Consider the following 19,160-nt stretch of genomic DNA (forward strand, 5'->3'; position numbering starts at 1 on the left):
CCCCCCCCACCCATCCACCACTAAAGCTCTCTATCTTCCTCTATATTGTCTCCAATCCAATCCCTGATATGAATGTGGCCAGTCCGGCAAATGAATCAGGGGTAATTGCAGAAGTCTAGAAAATTCAGGGAGATCATTAATGTCCTGAAAAATAACCCTTCGGCCGCCTTGATGAACAATGACCTGGAAAGGAAAACCCCATCTAAATAGGATTTCCCTTTCCCTCAACACATCCAACAATGGTTTCACTGCTTTTCTTCTTATTAGCGTGTATTTTGACAGGTCCTGCAAAAATATAATCTGCGCACCCTCATATTCAAAATCCCGGTGCCGCCGTGCCGCCATCATAATTTTTTCCTTAACCTGAAAAAAATGTATTCTACAAATCACATCTCTAGGTTTTCCTGAATCATTGACTTTAGGGCCTTGGATTCTGTGGAATCTGTCGATCTCTATTTCTGTCTCCCCTGGACGCTCCAGCAATGAATTAAATATATTTTGGAGAGTTTTCCCAAGGTTCTCTACATTCACAGTCTCAGGAAGTCCTCTGACTCTTATATTGTTTCGTCTACTTCTATTTTCGAGGTTGTCCGTGATATTTATTATGTAGCTCAAGTATCGATCGTGTTCTATCTTTTTCTCTTCTAATAAAATCATTTTTTGATCCAGATTTACAATTTTAGTGTCCATGTCCATGATCTTATTTTGCATATCAGTCAGAGATGTTTTCAACGTTTGTATTTCAGATTTATAAGAGGATTCTAATCTGTGTATGTATTTATCCATATCTTCCCTGGTTGGTAGAGCTTTTATATATGTCTGTAAATTCCACATGGGGCCTCCTTCTGCTCCCTCCATATCCATCATAAGAAGCTGTGTGTGCTCACTAGGGCTACTACTTGTTCCATGCTCTACTTCTCCAGCTGGAGATGAGAAATTTAGCTCAGTTAGAATAGAGCTATTTTGTTGATCCTGTGGTTGTTGAAAAAAACCTTTAATATCTGACTTTTGTGCTGATGCGGGTTTAGGGGGATATTTAGCTGACCCCCCCAATGATCCCCTTTTTGTTTTCTGGGAATGCGTGCTTTTAGGAGGCATGCTATATTTAAGGTATACAGCTATAAGGGAGTAAAGCTCTCACTTGAACCCAAATTTTACCGCCCTTATTTCACTATGTATACTGTCTCTTTTAGAGTTCGTTTCAACAAATGTAATATTCCTTTACCTCATTTAACAGAACCAAATCAGGTAATGTTCATCAGATCAGATATTAATAAATAAAAAGGCACTTTTTACCTTGCCATATCCGACTTCTTATAGCCTCTAGTAGAGTACCTTGTATATATCTGGAATAACACTATTCCCCACTGCTGTTATGGAGACTCTTGAGCAAAAATCATCCAGGGTTATATCAGTAACACTGTTACCTCTGCACTCCGTGGGGATTAGTTTTTCCCTTTTCTTTTCCTCCTTTTTCTTTCCTTTTTCTTCTGTCTCCACTCCTTCCTTCCTCTCTCAACAAAAAAATAGAAGAGAACTTTCTGCACACGCGGACTCTCCCTCCACCCGGTCTGTGGGATCCCTCTCTCCGAGCGGTTGAATGAACGCGGTGGAGCTCGAATCGGAAGGACTCGGCGGGACTCAGTTTAGCTCGTGCTTTCACGGTGAGACTCGGATCTAGCCGCTCATTCTCACCACTTCCTCCTTCCACAACACCTCGTCCTCGATCGTCCGTGGATCCAATAGCCTAACACCAGGGCTTGAGAGCAGGAAAGGGCACAAAGACAGGCAGCTGGCTTGGAGAATTGTTTGTTCAGCAGTGTGCTGTATGGGAGGACTGGGGAGGTCTATGGAATCATTAAAGACATGCAACAGCTGATTGCCTGGGCTAGTGGAGCGAACTCACTGCACGTCCATCCTGGTCAGTTCCTCCTCCCCCTCGACAAATCCCTTTTTTAACATGTGTCTGTCTATCTTTCTATCAATGCCGAAATACACTCGAAATGTTATTGTTTGAGGTCACTTTGCTGCCTTAGGGTTTGGACAGCTTGCAGTTATCAATTCGACAATTAATTATGCATCATATTAAAGTGTGCCTGATGAGAATATAAGGCCATTTGTCCAAAATGGAGGGTTATGAACTGGCCTACTTTAAGTTGAACTCCATCTTTGGATACACTTTACATAGTTCATTTGGGTCAGCTTGGCCCAAACAAACGATGCCCCTCACTAACATGTGAGGCCGCTGGATGTGTAGTAAAAACTGTATGTAGCTAAGGCTTCATACAGCATGCCGCGTTGTGTTCTGAGTTAGAGCTGAGACTTCCAGTCTCATACCCGGGACACACGGTAGAGTCTATCACAGTGGCTCTGAGCCATTCAGAGAAAGCAATGTATAAATTAATGAATGAATACAAAGCTTCCTCTGATTGGCTCAGTCCTAGGTTGTGACATTATCAGCCCGCATCTCTGACTCAGCCAATAAGAGGAAGCTTTGTATTCATTGCTAGAATACATTGTTTTCTCTGAATAGCTGATTGCCGCTGTGATAGAATCTACTGTGTTCCGGGTATAAGACTGTATATCTCTGCTCAAACTCGGAACACAGCACAATATGCTGTATGTAGCCCCAGCTACATACAGTTTTTACCACACCTCCAGCCGCCTCAAATGTTAGTGCGGGACATAGTTCGTATAAAGTATATCAAAAGATGGAGTCTGGCTTTAAAGCCCTGATTTGAATCCCATTAAAGTGGAATTTGAAACTGGCAGTTTGCAAAGAATCCCTCAAACATCTTGCAACATAAGAAATTTTGCATGTAGGAGGGGTCAAAAATTTCACAAAGTTGATATCAGAGATTGGAGGGTAGTTATACAAAACACCTACAAGAAGAAATTTCTACTACGGGAAGAAATTTCTACTAAAGGAGGAAATACCACCTTCTGAAGCCAAGGGCATACTACCATAGTAGACCATTACAATATACTGATATTTTTGTTTATGTTTATAACACTATAACAATGTTTAAATAATATTGTGCAAATAATATAATGTGAAAAATCTTCAATATAAATATTAACCAAAAACATCTTTCTTGTGTCGCCGACTATAACGCTATTTTGGTGTTCTCACCTCACCTTCCAAATAAATACTATTACAACCAGTGAAGTGCAACACATATAAAAAAAAACAATGCTTTTAAAATAAAAAAGTCCATATATCACATGTAGAAAACCCTCTGACCCTCATAGAAAAGCAAGGGATAGAAGGGATCCTGCTTGGAGAGTGTAACATCATTCATATGTGTTTGATGAGTGAGTTACCTGTTTGTGTGAGGTGAGCAGGCATTGTTTCTGGTGGTGAATGAACACAGGTTACAAAGGAGATTTGCATATTAGTTATTGCGAAGCACAGAGCACTGGGTGTTGGACACTATGAATTTAATTTCATATTTTGTTTTTTCTACATGTGATATATGGACTTTTTATTTTGAAAGCAATGCTTTTTATATGTGTTGCGCTTCACTGGTTGTAAAAGTATTTGTCTTTAGCTTGTTCGGCCCCATGTTTGGCAGAAGCCATGCTTCATATATCAAAGGGGTATTTCTACAGCTTCTGTAAACTTTAGCTTCCCTCTGTCACTGGTTACATAGTTGCATAGTTACATAGTTACATAGTAGGTGAGGTTGAAAAAAGACACAAGTCCAACCTATGTGTGTGATTATATGTCAGTATTACATTGTATATCCCTGTATGTTGTGGTCGTTCAGGTGCTTATCTAATAGTTTTTTGAAACTATAAATGCTCCCTGCTGAAACCACTGCTTGTGGAAAGGAATTCCACATCCTTGCCGCTCTTATAGTAAAGAACCCTCTACGCAGTCTAAGGTTAAACCTCTTTTCTTCCAATCTTAATGAGTGGCCACGTGTCTTATTAAACTCCCTTTAATGGAAAAGTTCTATCCCTATTGTGGGGTCACCAGTAATTATATCCCCCCTCAAGCGTCTCTTCTCCAGAGAGAATAAGTTCAGTGCTCATAACCTTTCTAATATCCTCCAGTCCCTTTATTAGCTTTGTTGCCAGGCTGCATGATTGGATTAAGGGTCTGGTATAAATTTATAGGGGGACCTCACACATTTTGTTTTGTTTTCTTTGCATGAGTCCCTCTTAAAATTCATACCAGACATTTTATTGACAGACATTACAAGGCGGTCACAGACCAATATGTATACAGAGTATACCTGTTATTTGTTTTTGTCCATCTGATCTCTGTGTGCACATGCTGTGGTCCCGGGGACCATCTTGACCCCTTTTGGCGAAGGAAAAAAAGACCTTGGTGTTAGAATTGGCTGATATGTATGTACATCACTGTAGCTTTGGGATATGTACATAACCATCAAGTACAACACATCTTATGTATGATCCCTCATGGGACAACTTGGGTATACTGTTTGATGTACAAAAACTGAATGTTGTTTTCATGTATAAGATGTCAGCTGCATTGTGGTTTTAAATTATGTAAATCCTTTTATGATGTAAGAATAAAACTATATCTTTTATGAGATATTAGTTGATGGTATTAGCCTAACTTAGTGCATTTAGGGATGTGGGCAGCTTTTAGTCCCTTTATCTTCAATTTATTTAGGTAAAAAAATATTAAGGACCAACTTATTATAAGCTTTTACTAATAACAAAACAGATCATGAACTGATTAAATCAACTGCATACACTGTTTTTTGTTTTCCTGGAATTGTTTTTCACCAGTCCAGTAAGTAAAATGTTATTTAAATGTAGAATAATATTTAGAAATAATTTAGAATATGGCTTTGATGAGAGAAATACAGGATTTAACTGAACATATTGTGGTGACTGTACCAGAAAATGGACTTGCCCTAGAAGAAAAACATATGCTTGAATTATGATCGTTATTGTGACTTTTGTGATCTAGTTCAACCCCTAGGTCATCATGACTTAAAGATAGATAGCTTCTTCCATAAGTTCTGGAACTTTGCTATGACTGGCTTTCACTGATCAATAAAAATTCCTTGTGGCTCTCACAATTATGATCCTTGGCGCTGTCTGTATTTTTATCAGACCATTTTAATTGATTGCTCAGTTCAGCTGCACAGATCCTTATATCTTATGAAAGCCAAAGGGGTGCTATAATTATATCAGGTTTCATGATCCACAAAACCTTTTTCTTCATCTGGAATTTTTAGCTGAGAAAAAATATGTATTTGGGATGTATAAGCGCACATAAGCTGAGTAAAATTTCACAGTGGAGTTATAAACAAATTATATTTCATGCAGCTAATTTAAAAACATATTTCAATGTGTATCTATAAAGAATAATGTCCTAGGTTAAGAACTAATGTTTTTGATATTTACCAAAATGTAAAGAAATGGAATTCTACCTCGAAAATAGATGTTGCATTAAAATAATTGATTGCTGATTAATTTAATGCAGCATCTGTATTTGAGGTGGATTTCCATTCCATTACAGTTTGGTGGTTGCCAAAAAACATTACTCATTAACCAGGAAATCTTAAACTAAATAGCTGTTTAATAACCCATTTAATGATACTAACTGCAATGATCTAATAACATTATTATTTTATTATGATCTACATTGTATTCCTTCACTCCCCTCCAAACACAGAAGATTTTTTCATGTAACAAATGGTAAAACATTGCATATACTTCTGGAAGGTTTAGAAAATACAAAGTATTATAAGCACTACATTGTAGATATTTTCCTTCTGCTGTTATTTTCCCCATATAGGGATTCATTTATTAAAGTAGCAATTTTCCTTCAACCCTTTACAATTCCTGCCAAAATGTATTTTAGGATATAGTAGGGAAGGGTTTTATTCTGTCAGATTTTAATTGCAGAGATTTTCCCTCACTTCCTTTCCCAATTATCAGGACAAGAACTAAGAGGCAATCCTATCAGGGACACCGAGAGTACTTGTGTCCAAACATGTAAAAATTGTTGTTTAGAGTTTCACCTTGACTTATAATAAGCCAAATCTAATTTAGACAATATTTCTTATCTTTTAACTACCCTGAACTGAATTGAAGATTTTTATGAACATAATTAGGATGAAAAATTCTCTTTTATAAAGTTAACCTTAGTATTTTTACCAAATTTCATCTATTTTCAGTTTGTTGTGTTAACAAACTCAATGAACTGGGCTATACAAAGAAATCACAAAGTTATAGTGTTTATTATACAGTAATTAACAAGTAGGTATAACAGAATATAACACGCTAGCAACGTTATGCTGAAAATTCTACAAGCTAGACTTCAGCAGCATGTGAACCTAGAGCTACCTCAAGTACAAGCTGGATTTCAAAGAGGCAGAGGAACTAGAGATCAAATTGCCAATATTCGCTGGATTGTGGAGAAAGCAAGGTAGTTCCAGAAGAATGTCTACTTCTGCTTTATTGACTACAGCAAAGCCTTCGATTGTGTGGATCACAACAAGATGTGGCAAATTCTGAAAGAAATGGGAATACCAGACCACCTCACCTGTCTTCTGAAAAAACCTGTATGTAAGTCCAGAAGCAACAGTTAGACCAGGACATGGAACAACTGACTGGTTCAAAATTGAGAAAGGAGTGTGGCAAGGAAGTATATTGTCACCCTACTTATTTAACTTATACGTAGAGTACAGCATGGGAAATGCCAGGATTGACGAATCACAAGCCGGAATTAAGATCACAGGGAGAAATATCAACAACTTGAGATATACAGACGATACCACACTAATGGCAGAAAGTGAAGAAAAATTAAAGAGTCGCTTAACCTCCCTGGCGGTATGATTATTTCGGATTTTAGGTGCTGAAAGCGGTACAATTATTTTGCATGGAAATTTGGCGTTTTATATTGTAGGCCTGTAATTCTTAACAATAACACACTTAAATCTGTCCACCAAGAGTCTAGTAGATATCCCGGGTATGATGAAGTTTGAAACACAAAAACATAAATTATAATAAATAAATATAAATAATTAAAAAAAAAAATAATATAATAATAATAATAAAATAAATTTCCCCACAATTCACTATCGCTCAGTTCTGCAAGTGTTCTCATTTACTATCGCTGTTTTCGAGCTGGTCTAAAGCCACTTTTGATGTAAAGGGACACTTTTTGGTTGCTATGGACAATCTCCAGTTTCCAGGCAGAAAGAACAGTATATATAATCTAAAACTGCATGCAGGGCATTGGACAAAGCATTGGGGACAAAAGGAATGTGAAATAATTTCATACAGTACTGTAATCTGTAAGATTGTGTTATGATTTTTACTGTTTTTTTTTCAATTGCCGCCACGCTCCGCCCCTGTGCGTTGCGACGCTCGTGGGGAACGGAGCCTGGCACAGAGAGGCTTTGGAGGAGACAGAGCCTGCAGACACAGCGGGGGACATCGCAGGATCCTGGGGACAAGGTAAGTAACACCGCACCAGGATCCTGAGATGTAATCCCGCTAATGGTGCTGAAATTTAACCCTGAGCCACATTCGGGAAAACCGCCAGGGAGGTTAATGAAGGTGAAAGAGGAGTGCGTAAAAGCTAGCCTGAAATTGAATCAAGATCATGGCAACCGGTCCCATCACTCCTTGGCAAATAGGAGAAGAAATGGAAACAGTGACAGATTTTATCTTCCTAAGCTCCAAGACCACGGCAGATAGTGACTGTAGCCATGAAATTAAGAGAAACTTGATTCTTGAGAGGAAAGCAATAGCAAACCAAGACAACATTAAAAAAGGAGAGACATCACCCTACCAACAAAGTGCCATATAGTCAAAGCTATGGTATTCCCAGTAGTAACCTATGGCTGTGAAAGCTGGACCATAAGGAAGGCTGAACGCCAAAGAATTGATGCTTTTGAACTATGGTTTTGGAGAAAACTTTTGAAAGTCCCTTGAGCAGCAAGATGATCAAACCAGTCAATCTTGAAGGAAATCAATTCTAAATATTCACTGGAAGGACAGATCCTGAAGCTGAAACTCAAATACCTTGGCCACTTAATGCGAAGAGAGGACTCACTGGAAAAGACCCTGATGCTGGGAAACATGGAAGGTAAAAGTAGAAGAGGATGACAGAAAACAAGATGGATAGATAGCATCAACAAACAATGAACATGAAGTTAAGCAAGCTCTGGGAGGCAGTGGTGGACAGAAAAGACTCTCCCGCTATGGTCCATGAGGTCACGAAGAGTCAAACACAACTAAACCACTGAACAACAAGAACAACAACAATAGCAGAATATGAGACAGTGTGTGATATTTGTGTTTTAGCTGGAGAATCTAAAAAATGTAAAATAAAGACCAGGAAAGAAAAAAATTAAATATAGAGAACTATCCTGGGTTGCGGATGATTATGGCTGATAATGCACTCCGTTTATTCATAGAATTATATTATTTTATTATATTATTATTCTTGTTTATTCACATATTTTAAGAAAGTCTGGGGAAGTGCAGGCAGCTGTGTTGTAATACCATATATAGCAGCACACAAGGTTTTACAAGTTCATGATAATACCTGTTTAAGGAATGCTGGGATTGTAGGGATTACAATAGCAGTGTCCTGCACTATTAAAATAAGTGCTTGCATAAAATCTGACTCACTACACACAAACTGGAAATAGTTTAAAGTATTTAAAGTAAACATTGGGACTTTTTAAACTTATTAACCCCTTGGCGACCGGCCCACGCCGATATACGTCGGCAGAAGGGCACGTACGGGCATATTAATGTACCTGTACATTGTCCATTGTGGGCGCGTGCGTCGCAAGCTCAGTGAGTGTGATCGCGGGTCCCGCGGACTCGATGTCCACGGGGATATCCGCGATTGTCCACGGAGAAGAAGAATGGGGAAATGCTGATGTAAACAAGCATTTCCCCATTCTTCCTAGTGACAGGACACTGATCACAGCTCCCTGTGATTGGGAGCGGTGATCAGTGTCGTGTCACGGGTAGCCCAGCCCCCCCATAGTTAGAATCACTCCCTAGGACACACTTAACCCCTGCAGCACCCCATAGTGGTTAACCCCTTCACTGCCAGTCACATTTACACAGTAATCAGTGCATTTTTAATCGCACTGATCGCTGTATAAATGTGAATGGTCCCAAAATAGCGCCAAAAGTGTCCGATCTGTCCGCCATAATGTCGCAGTCACGATAAAAATTGCAGATCACCGCCATTACTAGTAAAAAAAAAAAATAATAATAAAAATGTCATAAAACTATTCCCTATTTTGTAGACGCTATAACTTTTGCGCAAACCAATCAATAAACGCTTATTGCGATTTTTTTACCAAAAATATGTAGAAGAATACGTTTTGCCCTAAACTGAGGGGAAAAATGTTTTTTTATATATTTTTTGGGGATATTTATTATAGCAAAAAGTAAAAAAATATTGAGTTTTTTTCAAAATTGTCGTTGTTTTTTTGTTTATAGTGCAAAAAATAAAAATCGCAGAGGTGATCAAATACCACCAAAAGAAAGCTCTATTTCTGGGGAAAAAGGACATCAATTTTGTTTGGAAGCCACGTCGCACGACTGCACAATTGTCAGTTAAACCGACACAGTGCCGAATCGCAAAAAACACTCTGGTCTTTGGGCAGCCAAATGGTCTGGGGCTGAAGTGGTTAACCTGCTTCCATTAGTTGATAGAAGGTAAGTACAGGTACAATATATACTCTAAAGCCTCTATCATGTTCTGTCCTGCCCCATCCTACCTCATTTGTCTCTCTGTTAATCATTAAGGGCAGAAAATAAAGTGATGGGCCAATACTGAGGTACAGGAAGCAGGAGGGGGTGAAAAAAAAACCTGACATCTTAACAGGAGTCAGTACTTGCAAAACTGAGCACTTTTTGTGGCTCCCCAAGAAAATAAAGCAGCTAGCTAAATGTAGGTTCTGACGCTTGTAGATATCTGCTATCCACTTTACCCAATTTACTTAAAATTATTCCAATAGAAAAACAAATAACCTCAAATTACCAAACTTACAAATCAAGGTGAGGCATCCTCTGATTTTTTTTGGCTAACAATTGAAAAATAATCTGGTAAGACTTAAAAGGATGGGAATCCCCCTAACGGGGCTTTATAGCAGCCAATAGTGTGATGTTACACAATACAAAACGGGTAGGTAAAAAATCATTTTATTGATACAAAAAAGTATATAAATACTGACATCAAAAAGTCAGGACATGAACTGGAATACAAAAGTAGTAAAAATCAATGCCAATGACAAAGGGCAGTGCACAATAGGTTATACCATAAGCAGCAATGATACAATAGCACAAAGGTTTTAAATGTAGAATCCTGACACGTTTTGACCCCAGTGGGTCTTCTTCAGAGGATAGATATATAACAACTGTAAGGATGTAAACATGTGTCAAAAATCTTTCAAAAAAGAAAGAAAAAAGAGAGAGAAAAGAAATACATGAACGAATCCATATATTACATCATTACCAGTCACGATGTGCTCAATGGTTGTAGGTGACCATGATATGGAGGAATTGCCCTCTTGTGTATCCTCGATCTCCCAGCGGGTAGGCCAGTCCTAAGAGAGGCAAGTATCGCAAATGCATGCCTTACAAGGAATCACACACTAGATATCCCCAAAGATTGGGGGAGAAGAGGGGCATGCTCTGCACCTGCGATAGAATAACAATTGTACTAAGTAATAAGCTCAAAAGGGAATTTCCTAAGGGCAAAAAGAAAGGTATCATATTTATGTTGTTTTTCGGCAATTAACTAGGGGTGTTAGCAGATGTGGGATGAGAGTGGGTCCATATAAAGAAGCCTGGGAAAAAGACGTGAAGAGGTGCAGTGAGGAAAAATGGGGAGGAATGGTACGGGAAGGAAAGAGGGGGATAGGACGGAATGGGGAAGGGAAAGGAAAGGAAGGAAGGGGAGGGGGGGGAAGGCAACTGCCGGGAATACGGTTCTTCATGCGGATAGCTTTCATCCTGTACCACTTAAAAATTCTATTACCTATGGGCAGTACTTATGCCTTTGCCGCAACTGCTCCAATGATATTCTGTTCAAAAGAGAAGCCAAAGGCCTCCAAAGTTGCCTTCTTGCTAGGGGATATAGTCGATCCTGTCTTAAAAAAGCCTATAATCAAACGATAGAACAATCTAGATCCAAGCTGCTCTTCCAACAAAAACCCCCCAAAAGTTCTGATTGTAGCTCCACTCGCATTATTATGCGTTATTCGCGACAACACACTGCTATTAAAAACATCTTAAAGCGACATTGGAACATCCTTACGGATAACTCGAACCTCAGAAATTTTGTCCCCAATCAACCAGTCATAACATATAAAAGAGCCACCTCAATAAAGGACAAACTGGTCCAGAGTGAATACAAAAACGAAAACAGGAGATCCAAACACTGTTCTGTAGTTGGTTCCTTTCCATGCGGGCATTGTTCATACTGTTCGCTAATCAGAAAGGAAAAGACTTTTCTTCTCTCTAATGGAACAACATTCACACCCACACATTTCGTAAATTGTCAAACGCGTGGAGTGGTATACTTCATGGAGTGTGAGTGTGGTGCCTATTATATAAGGAAAACAAGGCAGGAATTTTGGAAACGCATTTCTCAACACATGTATAGCATACAAATAGGGAACCCATATCTCCAAGTAGGGACACACAACTATAGGGTCCCTAAAGTCACCTTTACGGCCCTTTGTAGGATGCACATTCCGAATAGAGGTAGTGATTGGAATAAGGCTCTGCTGCAAAAGGAGCAGAGATGGATATTTCAATTACAGGCCACCTCCCCGCCAGGCCTTAACAAGTCCATCTCATTCGCTCCTTTTTTGCGAGGGTTTTCCTCTGGCAAGACACAGTGAGCGAATCTTATGGTGCCTCAACGTTTATATTATATTTTGAAATTTATCCCTACAAAGGATGTATGCCATCTAAATCCTTATACTAAAGGTGACTTATGATCCTTTATCCTTTCCTATGGTGCCATGCAATTTGGCCATAATGCTTTTCTAATGTATAGACATACCATCAATGAATTTGATATTGTGTCCAAGGATTATAACCACCCTAATGATAGGCCGGTATGGGGGACTGGATAATTGATGTCAATTATGCCCCCTACCCAGCATCCTATCCATTTGTTCCTGCCTTGCTTTACCCCATCACCCATCATTTTCACTCGGCTAGGTATATTACAATAATACTATGCGATTTTGCATTTCCCAGCATTATTAGTACAACATATAGGAATTCGCATTATTAGTACAGTATACAGGGATTCGCATTATTGTTTATCATAAATTATTTTGATCTCACAGGGATCCTGTGCTGCATGTAAGCCAGTTCACAGTTTTCTTCAAAATGATTTATTCTGTTATGTTTTGTTAGTGCATTTAATGTTTTGTATTTTGACGACGGGTTGTACAAATTGGATGTGTGCCATGGCCAGCATATGATATTTTATTTATTTATGGTCCGGTGACAACTTTTATGGACTTCCCCTCTTTCCCCCTCTCCCTGCTTCATATACCACCTTGTTACTGCCATCGGCTAGCCATGTCTTTTTTGGGTGGTAAGATCGCGGCACACATGCCTTCCTGGTAGGGTGGGGAGACGCAAGGGCCCTGCGTCTCCCCAAGCGCCCACCAGGTGGAGGCACTGGGCTGGGCGCTATCCTTTGCCCTACCAGCGGCATTCTGGATCCCTTCCGGACGCCGTAAACTTGTTCACGCGCGCAACGTCATGGCGCCAGCGCGATTGCGGCGGAAGTGACGATGGATCCGGGAGGAATTCTCCTCCGGAACGCTGGGAGGGTCACACACTGAGTGCTGCCATTGCGTCACTCTCCCCCTATGGGGGAATGGATGAAGGGGGAGGCGTGCCTGCACCTGTGATACCTTTGGGTTAATTAGATCCCTTATAAATTACTTTGGCGTTATGGAAAGTTCAGTGGTACTGCCTGGTCCCACCGGATGCTCCTGTGTTGCCGCAATATGGACTGACTGGTAAGAACACTTGTATTATTTTTTCACTGTCCCCTTGATGTGTAGTCCACATCATGCTTGTGTCACTTCCCTTTAACTTTAACAACCATTTTGACTTTCCTACACTTGTAACATTACAGAATTTTATCTTGATCCCTTTGACCTTTGATTTAATTGATTGGTCTCACATATAAGGTAATGCTCCCTCATTCACCATGTGTTATTCACACTTCACCTTTTTATGTTTTTCATGGATTTGTTTTTTTCACGATTTCACTTTTGTTACTCACTTCTGCTCCTCCTGGCCCTTTGTTGGGCCACTCTTACACCTCTTGACTTTCATGCACTTACACCTTATCGTCATTACCCTCTAGGATTTGGACGTTTATAATGGTAGTCGGTCCACACTTTTTCTTTGTCCATGTCATTTGTCTTTGTTATTTTTGTTCTGCGTTTTTCTTTCTCTTCTTTTTCTTTTCTTCTTTCTCCCCTGTCGCATATGGTCCCCCACTTTTCTCCCCCCCCCTTTTTTACCTTCCCTGTCTTCCCCTCTTGTTCTCCCCATTCCCTTCCACCTTTTTTCCCTTCCCCCTTTCCCCCCTCCCCTTCCTTCCTTTCCTTTCCCTTCCCCATTCCATCCTATCCCCCTCTTTCCTTCCCCTACCATTCCTCCCCATTTTTCCTCACCGCACCTCTTCACATCTTTTTCCCAGGCTTCTTTATATGGACCCACTCTCATCCCACTTCTGCTAACACCCCTAGTTAATTGCCCAATAACAACATAAATATGATACTTTTCTTTTTGCCCTTAGGAAATTGCATTTTGAGCTTATTACTTAGTACAATTGTTATTCTATCGCAGGTGCAGAGCATGCCCCTCTTCTCCCCCAATCTTTGGGGATATCTGGTGTGTGATTCCTTGTAAGGCATGGGTTTGCGATACTTGCTCCTCTTAGGACTGGCCTACCCGCTGGGAGATCGAGGGTACACAAGAGGGCAATTCCTCCATATCATGGGCACCTACAACCATTGAGCACATCGTAACTGGTAATGCTGTAATATATGGATTCGTTCATGTATTTCTTTTCTCTCTCTTTTTTCTTTCTTTTTTGAAAGATTTTTGACACATGTTTACATCCTTACAGTTGTTATATATCCTCTGAAGAAGACCCACTGGGGTCGAAACGCGTCAGAATTCTACATTTAAAACCTTTGTGCTATTGTATCATTGCTGCTTATGGTATAACCTATTGTGCACTGCCCTTTGTCATTGGCATTGTTTTTTACTACTTTTGTATTCCAGTTCATGTCCTGATTTTTTGATGTCAGTATTTATATACTTTTTTGTACCAATAAAATGATTTTTTACCTACCCGTTTTGTATTGTGTAACATCACACTATTGGCTGCTATAAAGCCCCGTTAGGGGGATTCCAGTCTTTTTAATTCACTATTTGGGGTGCGCAGCCCTTTTGTCTGTACTCTTATGAGTGTCCCCTTTTTTTAATCTGGTAAGTGTTGCTTCCATTGGCTTTCAACTCTGCTATAGCAACAGAAAATCAAATCCGCTAAGTTATTATTCACATTGCAAGGGAATTTTTCATTAGCTTGGTGAATGAGGTAAAAGTCTTCTGACATCTATTAGCAAACCATAGAAGAAAAGGAGACCTCTACCATGTCAGATAGAGAGTGTGTTGGTCCCATCCCTGGTGCAATAGAACAAAGAGAAATACCCCTTAAATGGGACTTTGAAAGACCACCAACTCTGGCTACATTTGAAGCTCTAGCGATATCCTGTCCTGATTATTCTTCATAACTATTGACCATCTATGGGTGGAGTCTGATTGCTGCCAGCACACTCACTGCCATACAGATTTTGGAAACGCACTGTATTTCAAGCATCCAGTTATCCTGGTCTGGCGTCCATCTATGTGCCCACTGGAAGAGTTGCCTCTTATGCCTTTTTGAACATGGAATCATTCCAATTGAACTAAAATATATCTGACTATACTCCACTCTCTACCCCTAATGAAGGTGTTAAAAAACTGGAAACGCATTGGGTATCAGGGTACACTACCCATTGGAGAGTATTGATGTCATTTTGTATAATACTTTTTTCTGTGTTTTGTTTTTATGTTTGATGCATGTTTGTATTGTGTAGACGTTATACGTCTTTTTACCCATTTGTATAGATTTACGTTTCATTATTAAAGATATTTATTTTTACATCAGATTTGGTGGTCTTTCAAAGTCCCATTTAGGGGGTATTTCTCTTTGTTATATTAGCCAATCATATGCAGGCAAAATACATTTTTTTTCCCCCTTGCATGTGATTGTATATTCTCCACAAAGTGACGTTTCGCCACAGTCACGCAGCTAAGGGAAATTATCCTTGCAAACTGAAAATGGCCTTGCAAATGAATAGCCTATTTGCCTTTGATAAATCAACAACTATATATTGTTTGTCTAAATTATTGGACAAGTGGTTTTGGATACACAATTGTTAAGGGATATACAGTTGTTAACTGTTAATTGTTAAAGAAATACATTTTTAGTAAAGAGCTTTTGGGTTTTTGATCCATCGCTCCAAAACATGACTGTTTATTATCTCATCCTACAAATATTATGTCCAAAAGTGTTTGCATGTTCATTGAGTTTACTTGTGTGACATAATCATAATTAAAAAAATATATATAAAAATAATAATAATAGTTTGAGCTAAGACTGGATGCCGAGATAGATCTGCAAGATTAATATGTGGACCTTACTTCAACCAAATTTTTTTTTGTAGTTTTGAATAGAGATTTTGAGGTTTGAAAAATATTTTAAATGGGTTTGCAGCACACCTTAAAGTGTATCTAAACCTAAGAACAAAAATGTAAAATATTGAAGTTAACCAATGTTTAGATGTAATGGCTGTATTAGTGCAATTCTTCAGGCTTTTTTATGTCATATTCTCCTAACAGTAACACATACATTCTAGGGTGACATTGCTCATTTACTGTACTATATCTGTGGAAGAAAAGTGTTGTCATAGTAAATAAATAACTAACTACAGCACACCTCTCCTTTGAGGAGAAAAAAACCTTACCATTAAGGTAAAAAAAAAATTGAGCCTTGACAGCTTCTTTAATGCCACGCATCATTGTAAATGAGCCTTAAAATTGCAATTTTGAGAAGGCAAGGTAGGTAATGCAGTTGAATGTCAGCTTTTACCTGCAGTACCTGCTTAAAAAATACATACATACATAGCTTTCGCTCATCTGAAATTCACAGTATACATTTCGCATAATGACATCACAAACACAAATATCTTGTGACATATAACTCTGTGATCTTTCCTTAACATCATATTATAAAATTTACATATCTCATTAGCCTTTCTCTATTACAAGCTAGCCTGTATATTTTGCTCACTTTGTGAGTCTGATTTACTAAAGGTAAACCAACAAGAACAGTGATAAATCACTATGGATATTGCAATATTGAATCACATGAGTTCCCAGATGTACATATGCATGGCAAACGCAAACCATATCTAGCAAATTGTACACTGATATTTATTGCATGTGGTGTTTTCCCAATTTAAAGTGTGAGCTGATTTTTCAAAGAATGCTGTTTTTGTGTATTCTGTTATGAAAACGTGCACTAAGGAATGTACATGCCAACATTCTACCACCAACACAACATGCACTATTCCCTTTAATTTTTCCTTTTTTTAACAATCACCTTCAATATATCAGTAGGCACTTTATGCAATGGTGTTCCTATATAAGATGTGCATTTAAAGAGAGAACATAAAATGTAATTTTAGGAACAACAGGCTATATTTCAATAGTTGAACATGCTTTTTAGTAAATTCATTGTATACACTGCTGCCTGTGAGCACCTATCCATGCACATTACAGGTGCTTAGTAAATACTGTGAGGTTACTAATGGCAGGTCTGCACATGATCAATACAAGGGTGTACAAGTTTTAGTAAATTTCCACCCTTTCCTCACCCAGGCCCATATTGGTATAAAATGAACAGTTTGCTATTCTGGATATTTCCCTGGCCTATTCTATAATGTTTGGATGCCTACAGTATATTCATCTTTGTTTTGCTTTAGCCTGTATTCTACCTGCTTTGACCTTCTGTATTAAAACTCTGTCTTAACACCATCTGTCCTGACCCTTGCCCTTTTTGTTTGGTACTCTTCCACCTGAAGACTCATTGCTTTGATTTTATAGCCTCCTCCCTCACCATCTGCCGCTATTAGGGAAAACCAGCCGTCAGAGGCCTAGAAAGGTCACGCAGTGGCATCTAAATTCCCATGGCAAAGGTTCTTTTGAAAAGGAATCTTTCCAGAATTGATGATGCTGCTGAAAAAAAAAGTTTATGTTATTGATTTAATTTAAAGCTAGATAAAAGTCAGGTACCCCCATCCCTTGGCCCCAAGCTAATTTGTGTTTATTAAAAAAAAAGCAAAAAAAAAAGCTTCTATGCACTAGAAATATTTACCCGAATCCACTATCACATGAACCTCCATGGTGAGTTTTATGGTGACCAGGTCACATATCTGCCATTGTAGGTAGGTCATTTGAGCTGTTATTATGCACATTGAGGAAGATGTCTAAAATATTAAAAATTTTGCAACACTCTCAGCTAATACCATTACCTGGAAAAGAGAGTCCCATATTTTCACTGCTCTAACAGTAAAATTCTCCTTACTCAAGTTAAAAATAAACCCCCTTTTTACCAAATCCTAAATTGTGAACCCATGTCTTCTTTAGGAACCTTAGAGAAATCAGTTTATTACAGTTGCAATAATAATATTTGATATATTTGCACTGAGTTATATTATCACCTCTTAACCACTTCAGCCCCGGAAGGATTTACCCCCTTCCTGACCAGAGCGTTTTTTGCGATTTGGCACTGTGTCGCTTTAACTGACAAATGCGCGGTCCTGCGACGTGGCTCCAAAACAAAACTGACGTCCTTTTTTTCCCACAAATAGAGCTTTCTTTTGGTGGTATTTGATCATCTCTGCGATTTGTATTTTTTGTGCCATAAACAAAATAAGAGCGACAATTTTGAAAAAAACGCATTATTTTTTACATTTTGCTATAATAATTATCCCCCAAAAATATATAAAAAAAATTTTTTTTTCCTCAGTTTAGGCCGATCCGTATTCTTCAACATATTTTTGATAAAAAAAATTGCAATAAGCGTTTATTAATTTGTTTGCACAAAAGTTATAGCGTTTACAAAATAGGGGATAGTTTTATGGCATTTTTACTAATAATTTTTTTTTTTTACTAGTAATGGCGGCAATCAGCGATTTTTATTGTGACTGCGACGTTGTGGCGGACATGTTGGACATTATTGACACATTTGTGGGACTATTGTCATTTATACAGCAATCAGTGCTATAAAAATGCATTGATTCCTGTATAAATGACACTGGCAGTGAAGGGGTTAACCACTATGGGGCGGGGAGGGGTTAAGTGTGTCCTAGGGGAGTGATTTCAAACTGTCAGGGGGATGGGCTGGTGTGTGACGTCACTGATCTCTGCTCCGATGACAGGGAGCAGAGATCGAGTGACACTTGTCACTAGGCAGAACGGGGAGATGCTGTTTACAACGTCATCTTCCTGTTCGTTCTCTCCGTGAGGCGATAGCGGGTATGCCCGCGGCGATCGAGTCCGCGGGACCCGCGACCCGACTCACGGAGATCGCGGCAGGCGCGCGCGCACACGGCGGCAAATTCAAGGTAACGTATGGGTACGTAAACAAGGCATTTCCCTGTTCTGCCTAGCAACATGACAAGGATCTACTGCTTCCAGTGATCGGGAGCAATGATCTCTGTCATGTTCTAGTGAGCCCATCCCCTCTACAGTTGGAACATGCTGAGGGAACACAGTTAACCCCTTAATCGCCCCCTAGTGTTTAACCCCTTTCCTGCCAGTGAGATTTACACAGTAATCAGTGGCACAGCTGGGCAAATGGGCGTACCCGTACGTCCCTTTGTATTTGCCACTGTGCCATTGCGTGCACGCCGGCTGGGAGCTCCGTGAGTCAGGTCGTGGGTCCCGCGGACTTGATCACCACAGGGATACCTGCGATCAACTCATGGAGAGGACGAACGGGGAGATGCTGTTTACATTAGCCTAGTAACAGTGTC

This window comes from Aquarana catesbeiana, linkage group LG05, assembly GCF_042186555.1.
Source record: "Aquarana catesbeiana isolate 2022-GZ linkage group LG05, ASM4218655v1, whole genome shotgun sequence".
Lineage (NCBI taxonomy): Eukaryota > Metazoa > Chordata > Amphibia > Anura > Ranidae > Aquarana > Aquarana catesbeiana.